Source organism: Callionymus lyra, unplaced genomic scaffold, assembly GCF_982586985.1.
Source record: "Callionymus lyra unplaced genomic scaffold, fCalLyr1.hap1.1 HAP1_SCAFFOLD_559, whole genome shotgun sequence".
Classification (NCBI taxonomy): domain Eukaryota; kingdom Metazoa; phylum Chordata; class Actinopteri; order Syngnathiformes; family Callionymidae; genus Callionymus; species Callionymus lyra.
The window spans coordinates 2,501-12,500 of NW_028258831.1; the positions used below are offsets into that span (position 1 = coordinate 2,501).

Below are 10,000 nucleotides of genomic sequence, written 5' to 3' on the forward strand. Positions count from 1 at the left end.
AGGCACCAGGCTCGGCCACCCTCCGAGCCTTTTCCTTCCCTCTCCTGTTATGGTGCCTCCCTATTAACCTCTAGGTGGTTGCGCTCGTGACATCAAAAAGACCACTTTTTGCAGAGCAGTCACACTCGGAAAAAATTTCTTTCGTCAGGCAAAAGAACCAGAGTTCTCCGCGGCCATCCACTCCAACCTTGTCCGACTTTGAGGCACCAGGCTCGGCCACCCTCCGAGCCTTTTCACTCCCTCTCCTGTTATGGTGCCTCCCTATTAACCTCTAGGTGGTTGCGCTCGTGACATCAAAAAGACCACTTTTTGAGGAGCAGTCACACTCGGAAAAAATTTCTTTCGTCAGGCAAAAGAACCAGAGTTCTCCGCGGCCATCCACTCCAACCTTGTCCGACTTTGAGGCACCAGGCTCGGCCACCCTCCGAGCCTTTTCACTCCCTCTCCTGTTATGGTGCCTCCCTATTAACCTCTAGGTGGTTGCGCTCGTGACATCAAAAAGACCACTTTTTGCAGAGCAGTCACACTCGGAAAAAATTTCTTTCGTCAGGCAAAAGAACCAGAGTTTTCAGCGGTCATCCACTCCAACCTTGTCCGATTTTGAGGCACCAGGCTCGGCCACCCTCCGAGCCTTTTCCTTCCCTCTCCTGTTATGGTGCCTCCCTATTAACCTCTAGGTGGTTGCGCTCGTGACATCAAAAGACCACTTTTTGCAGAGCAGTCACACTCGGAAAAAATTTCTTTCGTCAGGCAAAAGAACCAGAGTTTTCAGCGGCCATCCACTCCAACCTTGTCCGATTTTGAGGCACCAGGCTCGGCCACCCTCCGAGCCTTTTCACTCCCTCTCCTGTTATGGTGCCTCCCTATTAACCTCTAGGTGGTTGCGCTCGTGACATCAAAAAGACCACTTTTTGCAGAGCAGTCACACTCGGAAAAAATTTCTTTCGTCTGGCAAAAGAACCAGAGTGTTCAGCGGTCATCCACTCCAACCTTGTCCGATTTTGAGGCACCAGGCTCGGCCACCCTCCGAGCCTTTTCACTCCCTCTCCTGTTATGGTGCCTCCCTATTAACCTCTAGGTGGTTGCGCTCGTGACATCAAAAAGACCACTTTTTGCAGAGCAGTCACACTCGGAAAAAATTTCTTTCGTCTGGCAAAAGAACCAGAGTTTTCAGCGGTCATCCACTCCAACCTTGTCCGACTTTGAGGCACCAGGCTCGGCCACCCTCCGAGCCTTTTCACTCCCTCTCCTGTTATGGTGCCTCCCTATTAACCTCTAGGTGGTTGCGCTCGTGACATCAAAAAGACCACTTTTTGCAGAGCAGTCACACTCGGGAAAAATTTCTTTCGTCTGGCAAAAGAACCAGAGTTTTCAGCGGTCATCCACTCCAACCTTGTCCGATTTTGAGGCACCAGGCTCGGCCACCCTCCGAGCCTTTTCACTCCCTCTCCTGTTATGGTGCCTCCCTATTAACCTCTAGGTGGTTGCGCTCGTGACATCAAAAAGACCACTTTTTTCAGAGCAGTCACACTCGGAAAAAATTTCTTTCGTCTGGCAAAAGAACCAGAGTTTTCAGCGGTCATCCACTCCAACCTTGTCCGATTTTGAGGCACCAGGCTCGGCCACCCTCCGAGCCTTTTCACTCCCTCTCCTGTTATGGTGCCTCCCTATTAACCTCTAGGTGGTTGCGCTCGTGACATCAAAAAGACCACTTTTTGCAGAGCAGTCACACTCGGGAAAAATTTCTTTCGTCTGGCAAAAGAACCAGAGTTTTCAGCGGTCATCCACTCCAACCTTGTCCGATTTTGAGGCACCAGGCTCGGCCACCCTCCGAGCCTTTTCACTCCCTCTCCTGTTATGGTGCCTCCCTATTAACCTCTAGGTGGTTGCGCTCGTGACATCAAAAAGACCACTTTTTTCAGAGCAGTCACACTCGGAAAAAATTTCTTTCGTCTGGCAAAAGAACCAGAGTTTTCAGCGGTCATCCACTCCAACCTTGTCCGATTTTGAGGCACCAGGCTCGGCCACCCTCCGAGCCTTTTCACTCCCTCTCCTGTTATGGTGCCTCCCTATTAACCTCTAGGTGGTTGCGCTCGTGACATCAAAAAGACCACTTTTTTCAGAGCAGTCACACTCGGGAAAAATTTCTTTCGTCTGGCAAAAGAACCAGAGTTATCAGCGGTCATCCACTCCAACCTTGTCCGATTTTGAGGCACCAGGCTCGGCCACCGTCCGAGCCTTTTCACTCCCTCTCCTGTTATGGTGCCTCCCTATTAACCTCTAGGTGGTTGCGCTCGTGACATCAAAAAGACCACTTTTTTCAGAGCAGTCACACTCGGGAAAAATTTCTTTCGTCTGGCAAAAGAACCAGAGTTATCAGCGGTCATCCACTCCAACCTTGTCCGACGTTGAGGCACCGATGTCGGCCAAGTTCTGAGCGTTCCACCGCCGAATGCCACTGGTCCTCAACACAGCGGACTTCCAATCCAACCTTGTCCGACTTTGAGGCACCGAAGTCGGCCTCAGCCCGAGCCTTCCCCCGCCGACCTCACTGGAGCCCGCCATCCAGGGACCGGCGGAGGTCGCCCGCATGACCACGGCAAAGTGTCTCAAAGTCGGGCACGACCGCTCGAGTCACCCGCCAACCCGGTCCGGGGCACCTCCAGGGACCGGCGGAGGTCGCCCGCATGACCGCGGCAAAGTGTCTCAAAGTCGGGCATGACCGCTTGAGTCACCCGCCAACCCGGTCCGGGGCACCTCCAGGGACCGGCGGAGGACGCCCGCATGACCGCGACAAAGTGTCTCAAAGTCGGGCACGACCGCTCGAGTCACCCGCCAACCCGGTCCGGGGCACCTCCAGGGACCGGCGGAGGACGCCCGCATGACCGCGACAAAGTGTCTCAAAGTCGGGCACGACCGCTCGAGTCACCCGCCAACCCGGTCCGGGGCACCTCCAGGGACCGGCGGAGGACGCCCGCATGACCGCGACAAAGTGTCTCAAAGTCGGGCACGACCGCTCGAGTCACCCGCCAACCCGGTCCGGGGCACCTCCAGGGACCGGCGGAGGATGCCCGCATGACCGCGACAAAGTGTCTCAAAGTCGGGCACGACCGCTCGAGTCACCCGCCAACCCGGTCCGGGACACCTCCAGGGACCGGCGGAGGACGCCCGCATGACCGCGACAAAGTGTCTCAAAGTCGGGCATGACCGTTCGAGTCACCCGCCAACCCGGTCCGGGGCACCTCCAGGGACCGGCGGAGGAGGCCCGCATGACCGCGACAAAGTGTCTCAAAGTCGGGCATGACCGCTCGAGTCACCCGCCAACCCGGTCCGGGGCACCTCCAGGGACCGGCGGAGGACGCCCGCATGACCGCGACAAAGTGTCTCAAAGTCGGGCATGACCGTTCGAGTCACCCGCCAACCCAGTCCGGGGCACCTCCAGGGACCGGCGGAGGAGGCCCGCATGACCGCGACAAAGTGTCTCAAAGTCGGGCATGACCGCTCGAGTCACCCGCCAACCCGGTCCGGGGCACCTCCGGGGACCGGCGGAGGACGCCCGCATGACCGCGACAAAGTGTCTCAAAGTCGGGCACGACCGCTCGAGTCACCCGCCAACCCGGTCCGGGGCACCTCCAGGGACCGGCGGAGGACGCCCGCATGACCGCGACAAAGTGTCTCAAAGTCGGGCACGACCGCTCGAGTCACCCGCCACCCCGGTCCGGGGCACCTCCAGGGACCGGCGGAGGACGCCCGCATGACCGCGACAAAGTGTCTCAAAGTCGGGCATGACCGCTCGAGTCACCCGCCAACCCGGTCCGGGGCACCTCCGGGGACCGGCGGAGGACGCCCGCATGACCGCGACAAAGTGTCTCAAAGTCGGGCAGGACCGCTCGAGTCACCCGCCAACCCGGTCCGGGGCACCTCCGGGGAGCAGTGGAGGTCGCTCGCATGACCGCGACAAAGTGTCTCAAAGTCGGGCATGACCGCTCGAGTCGCCCGCCATCCCGGTCCGGAGCTCAACACTTTGTCGTTTTTTCCACTCCCTCCCCATTAACCTCTAGGTGGTTGCGCTCGTGACATCAAAAAGACCACTTTTTGCAGAGCAGTCACACTCGGAAAAAATTCGTTTCGTCTGGCAAAAGAACCAGAGTTCTCAGCGGGCTTCCAGTCCAACCTTGTCCGATTTTGAGGCACCAGGCTCGGCCACAGTCCGAGCCCATTCACTCCCTCCCCTGTTGTACTCGCTCCCTATTAACCTCTAGGTGGTTGCGCTCGTGACATCAAAAAGACCACTTTTTGAGGAGCAGTCACACTTAGGAAAAATCCGTTTGCGCTCACACCATCCCTCCCCATTAACCTCTAGGTGGTTGCGCTCGTGACATCAAAAAGACCACTTTTTGAGGAGCAGTCACACTTAGGAAAAATCCGTTTGCGCTCACACCATCCCTCCCCATTAACCTCTAGGTGGTTGCGCTCGTGACATCAAAAAAGACCACTTTTTGAGGAGCAGTCAGACACCGAGGTTTTCTGGATTTATGTCCGTTTTCCTGGTTCTCTGACTCGGGCACCTTGTGACCGACATCCCCCCCTTCCCTGGTTCTATTTTGCCGATACTTTGGTGAGTTTTCTACCCGCAAACCAAGCCCCCCAAGCCCGCCGCCTGGTGGGGGAGCATGCCGCCTGGCCCGGTTCTATTTTAGGTCACTTTGGTGAGTTTTCTACCCGCAAACCAAGCCCCCCAAGCCCGCCGCCTGGTGGGGGAAGAGGCCCCCTGGTCCCGGTTCTATTTTAGGACACTTTGGTGAGTTTTCTACCCGCAAACCAAGCCCCCCAAGCCCGCCGCCTGGTGGGGGAAGATGCCCCCTGGTCCCGGTTCTATTTTAGGACACTTTGGTGAGTTTTCTACCCGCAAACCAAGCCCCCCAAGCCCGCCGCCTGGTGGGGGAACATGCCCCCTGGTCCCGGTTCTATTTTAGGACACTTTGGTGAGTTTTCTACCCGCAAACCAAGCCCCCCAAGCCCGCCGCCTGGTGGGGGAACATGCCGCCTAGCCCGGTTCTATTTTAGGTCACTTTGGTGAGTTTTCTACCCGCAAACCAAGCCCCCCAAGCCCGCCGCCTGGTGGGGGAAGAGGCCCCCTGGTCCCGGTTCTATTTTAGGACACTTTGGTGAGTTTTCTACCCGCAAACCAAGCCCCCCAAGCCCGCCGCCTGGTGGGGGAACATGCCCCCTGGTCCTGGTTCTATTTTAGGACACTTTGGTGAGTTTTCTACCCGCAAACCAAGCCCCCCAAGCCCGCCGCCTGGTGGGGGAACATGCCCCCTGGTCCCGGTTCTATTTTAGGACACTTTGGTGAGTTTTCTACCCGGAAACCAAGCCCCCCAAGCCCGCCACCTGGTGGGGGAAGAGGCCCCCTGGTCCCGGTTCTATTTTAGGACACTTTGGTGAGTTTTCTACCCACACTGCAGGTCCCCAAATGCCGCCATCTGGTGGGGGAACATGCCGCCTGCACCGGTTCTATTTTAAGTCACTTTGGTGAGTTTTCTGCCCACACTACGGGTCCCCAAATGCCGCCATCTGGTGGGGGAACATGCCGCCTGCACCGGTTCTATTTTAAGTCACTTTGGTGAGTTTTCTACCCACACTACGGGTCCCCAAATGCCGCCATCTGGTGGGGGAACATGCCGCCTGCACCGGTTCTATTTTAAGTCACTTTGGTGAGTTTTCTACCCACACTACGGGTCCCCAAATGCCGCCATCTGGTGGGGGAACATGCCGCCTGCACCGGTTCTATTTTAAGTCACTTTGGTGAGTTTTCTGCCCACACTACGGGTCCCCAAATGCCGCCATCTGGTGGGGGAACATGCCGCCTGCACCGGTTCTATTTTAAGTCACTTTGGTGAGTTTTCTACCCACACTACGGGTCCCCAAATGCCGCCATCTGGTGGGGGAACATGCCGCCTGCACCGGTTCTATTTTAAGTCACTTTGGTGAGTTTTCTACCCACACTACGGGTCCCCAAATGCCGCCATCTGGTGGGGGAACATGCCGCCTGCACCGGTTCTATTTTAAGTCACTTTGGTGAGTTTTCTGCCCACACTACGGGTCCCCAAATGCCGCCATCTGGTGGGGGAACATGCCGCCTGCACCGGTTCTATTTTAAGTCACTTTGGTGAGTTTTCTGCCCACACTACGGGTCCCCAAATGCCGCCGCCTGGTGGGGGAACTGCCGCCTAGTCCCGGTTCTATTTTAGGTCACTTTTCTCACTTTCTGACCCACAAATAATGCCCCAAATGCCGCCGCCTGGTGGGGGGAACTGCCGCCTAGTCCCGGTTCTATTTTAGGTCACTTTTCTCACTTTCTGACCCACAAATAATGCCCCAAATGCCGCCGCCTGGTGGGGGGAACTGCCGCCTAGTCCCGGTTCTATTTTAGGTCACTTTTCTCACTTTCTGACCCACAAATAATGCCCCAAATGCCGCCGCCTGGTGGGGGGAACTGCCGCCTAGTCCCGGTTCTATTTTAGGTCACTTTTCTCACTTTCTGACCCACAAATAATGCCCCAAATGCCGCCGCCTGGTGGGGGGAACTGCCGCCTAGTCCCGGTTCTATTTTAGGTCACTTTTCTCACTTTCTGACCCACAAATAATGCCCCAAATGCCGCCGCCTGGTGGGGGGAACTGCCGCCTAGTCCCGGTTCTATTTTAGGTCACTTTTCTCACTTTCTTACCCACAAATAATGCCCCAAATGCCGCCGCCTGGTGGGGGGAACTGCCGCCTAGTCCCGGTTCTATTTTAGGTCACTTTTCTCACTTTCTGACCCACAAATAATGCCCCAAATGCCGCCGCCTGGTGGGGGGAACTGCCGCCTAGTCCCGGTTCTATTTTAGGTCACTTTTCTCACTTTCTTACCCACAAATAATGCCCCAAATGCCGCCGCCTGGTGGGGGGAACTGCCGCCTAGTCCCGGTTCTATTTTAGGTCACTTTTCTCACTTTCTTACCCACAAATAATGCCCCAAATGCCGCCGCCTGGTGGGGGGAACTGCCGCCTAGTCCCGGTTCTATTTTAGGTCACTTTTCTCACTTTTCTACCCACAAATAATGGCAAAAAAAAATGCTTACAGCACCCAGTATTCCCAGGCGGTCTCCCATCCAAGTACTAACTGGGCCCGACCCTGCTTGGCTTCCGAGATCAGACGAGATCGGGCTCATTCAGGGTGGTGTGGCCGTAAGCGAGGGAAGCGCTTGTGAAATGCCCCAAAGTGTTGAAAATGTTCCCCAGGCCCCTGGTTCCCCATCCCCGCAGGAGGAGGCTCCCCAGGCCCCCTGGTTCCCCATCCCCGCAGGAGGAGGCTCCCCAAGCCCCCTGGTGCAGGAGGAGGCTCCCCAGGCCCCTGGTTCCCCATCCCCGCAGGAGGAGGCTCCCCAGGCCCCCTGGTTCCCCATCCCCGCAGGAGGAGGCTCCCCAGGCCCCATGGTTCCCCATCACCGCAGGAGGAGGCTCCCCAGGCCCCCTGGTTCCCCATCCCCGCAGGAGGAGGCTCCCCAGGCCCCCTGGTGCAGGAGGAGGCTCCCCAGGCCCCCTGGTTCCCCATCCCCGCAGGAGGAGGCTCCCCAGGCCCCCTGGTTCTCCATGCCCGCAGGAGGAGGCTCCCCAGGCCCCTGGTTCCCCATCCCCGCAGGAGGAGGCTCCCCAGGCCCCCTGGTTCTCCATGCCCGTAGGAGGAGGCTCCCCAGGCCCCCTGGTTCTCCATCCCCGCAGGAGGAGGCTCCCCAGGCCCCCTGGTTCTCCATCCCCGCAGGAGGAGGCTCCCCAGGCCCCCATGTTCTCCATGCCCGCAGGAGGAGGCTCCCCAGGCCCCTTGGTTCTCCATCCCCGCAGGAGTAGGCTCCCCAGGCGCCCTGGTTCTCCATCCCCGCAGGAGGAGGCTCCCCAGGCCCCCTGGTTCTCCATCCCCGCAGGAGGAGGCTCCCCAGGCCCCATGGTTCCCCATCACCGCAGGAGGAGGCTCCCCAGGCCCCCTGGTTCCCCATCCCCGCAGGAGGAGGCTCCCCAGGCCCCCTGGTTCTCCATCCCCGCAGGAGGAGGCTCCCCAGACCCCCATGTTCTCCATGCCCGCAGGAGGAGGCTCCCCAGGCCCCTTGGTTCTCCATCCCCGCAGGAGGAGGCTCCCCAGGCCCCTGGTTCTCCATCCCCGCAGGAGGAGGCTCCCCAGGCCCCCTGGTTCTCCATGCCCGCAGGAGGAGGCTCCCCAGGCCCCCTGGTTCTCCATGCCCGCAGGAGGAGGCTCCCCAGGCCCCCATGTTCTCCATGCCCGCAGGAGGAGGCTCCCCAGGCCCCTTGGTTCTCCATCCCCGCAGGAGGAGGCTCCCCAGGCCCCTGGTTCCCCATCCCCGCAGGAGGAGGCTCCCCAGGCCCCCTGGTTCTCCATGCCCGCAGGAGGAGGCTCCCCAGGCCCCCTGGTTCTCCATGCCCGCAGGAGGAGGCTCCCCAGGCCCCCTGGTTCTCCATCCCCGCAGGAGGAGGCTCCCCAGGCCCCTGGTTCTCCATGCCCGCAGGAGGAGGCTCCCCAGGCCCCCTGGTTCTCCATGACCGCAGGAGGAGGCTCCCCAGGCCCCCTGGTTCTCCATCCCCGCAGGAGGAGGCTCCCCAGGCCCCCTGGTTCCCCATCCCCGCAGGAGGAGGCTCCCCAGGCCCCCTGGTTCTCCATCCCCGCAGGAGGAGGCTCCCCAGGCCCCCTGGTTCCCCATCCCCGCAGGAGGAGGCTCCCCAGGCCCCCTGGTTCTCCATGCCCGCAGGAGGAGGCTCCCCAGGCCCCCTGGTTCCCCATCCCCGCAGGAGGAGGCTCCCCAGGCCCCCTGGTTCTCCATCCCCGCAGGAGGAGGCCCCCCAGGCCCCTGGTTCCCCATCCCCGCAGGAGGAGGCTCCCCAGGCCCCCTGGTTCTCCATGCCCGCAGGAGGAGGCTCCCCAGGCCCCTGGTTGGGAGAGGGGGAAAAAGAGCAAAGTGTTTAAAAATGCCCCAAAGTGTTGAAAATGTTCCCCAGGCCCCTGGTTCCCCATCCCCGCAGGAGGAGGCTCCCCAGGCCCCCTGGTTGGGAGAGGGGGAAAAAGACCAAAGTGTTTAAAAATGCCCCAAAGTGTTGAAAATGTTCCCCAGGCCCCTGGCTCCCCATCCCCTCAGGAGGAGGCTCCCCAGGCCCCCTGGTTGGGAGAGGGGGAAAAAGAGCAAAGTGTTTAAAAATGCCCCAAAGTGTTGAAAATGTTCCCCAGGCCCCTGGTTCCCCATCCCCGCAGGAGGAGGCTCCCAAGGCCCCCTGGTTGGGAGAGGGGGAAAAAGAGCAAAGTGTTTAAAAATGCCCCAAAGTGTTGAAAATGTTCCCCAGGCCCCTGGTTCCCCATCCCCGCAGGAGGAGGCTCCCCAGGCCCCCTGGTTGGGAGAGGGGGAAAAAGAGCAAAGTGTTTAAAAATGCCCCAAAGTGTTGAAAATGTTCCCCAGGCCCCTGGTTCCCCATCCCCGCAGGAGGAGGCTCCCAAGGCCCCCTGGTTGGGAGAGGGGGAAAAAGAGCAAAGTGTTTAAAAATGCCCCAAAGTGTTGAAAATGTTCCCCAGGCCCCTGGTTCCCCATCCCCGCAGGAGGAGGCTCCCCAGGCCCCCTGGTTGGGAGAGGGGGAAAAAGACCAAAGTGTTTAAAAATGCCCCAAAGTGTTGAATAATGTTCCCCGGCCTCCTGGTACCCCATCCCCGCAGGAGGAGGCTCCCCAGGCCCCCTGGTTGGGAGAGGGGGAAAAAGAGCAAAGTGTTTAAAAATGCCCCAAAGTGTTGAAAATGTTCCCCAGGCCCCTGGTTCCCCATCCCCGCAGGAGGAGGCTCCCAAGGCCCCCTGGTTGGGAGAGGGGGGAAAAGAGCAAAGTGTTTAAAAATGCCCCAAAGTGTTGAAAATGTTCCCCAGGCCCCTGGTTCCCCATCCCCGCAGGAGGAGGCTCCCCAGGCCCCCT

The 10,000-nt window shown here is 59.3% G+C and overlaps 1 non-coding gene across 1 annotated transcript; it reads right to left on the bottom strand.

The window, feature by feature from the left end:
• Nucleotides 1-7,118: 7,118 nt before the first annotated feature.
• On the bottom strand, nucleotides 7,119-7,237 carry LOC148057812 (5S ribosomal RNA). Its single transcript, XR_015710396.1, has one exon. It is a non-coding gene; the product is annotated as a 5S ribosomal RNA (ribosomal RNA).
• Nucleotides 7,238-10,000: the final 2,763 nt, after the last annotated feature.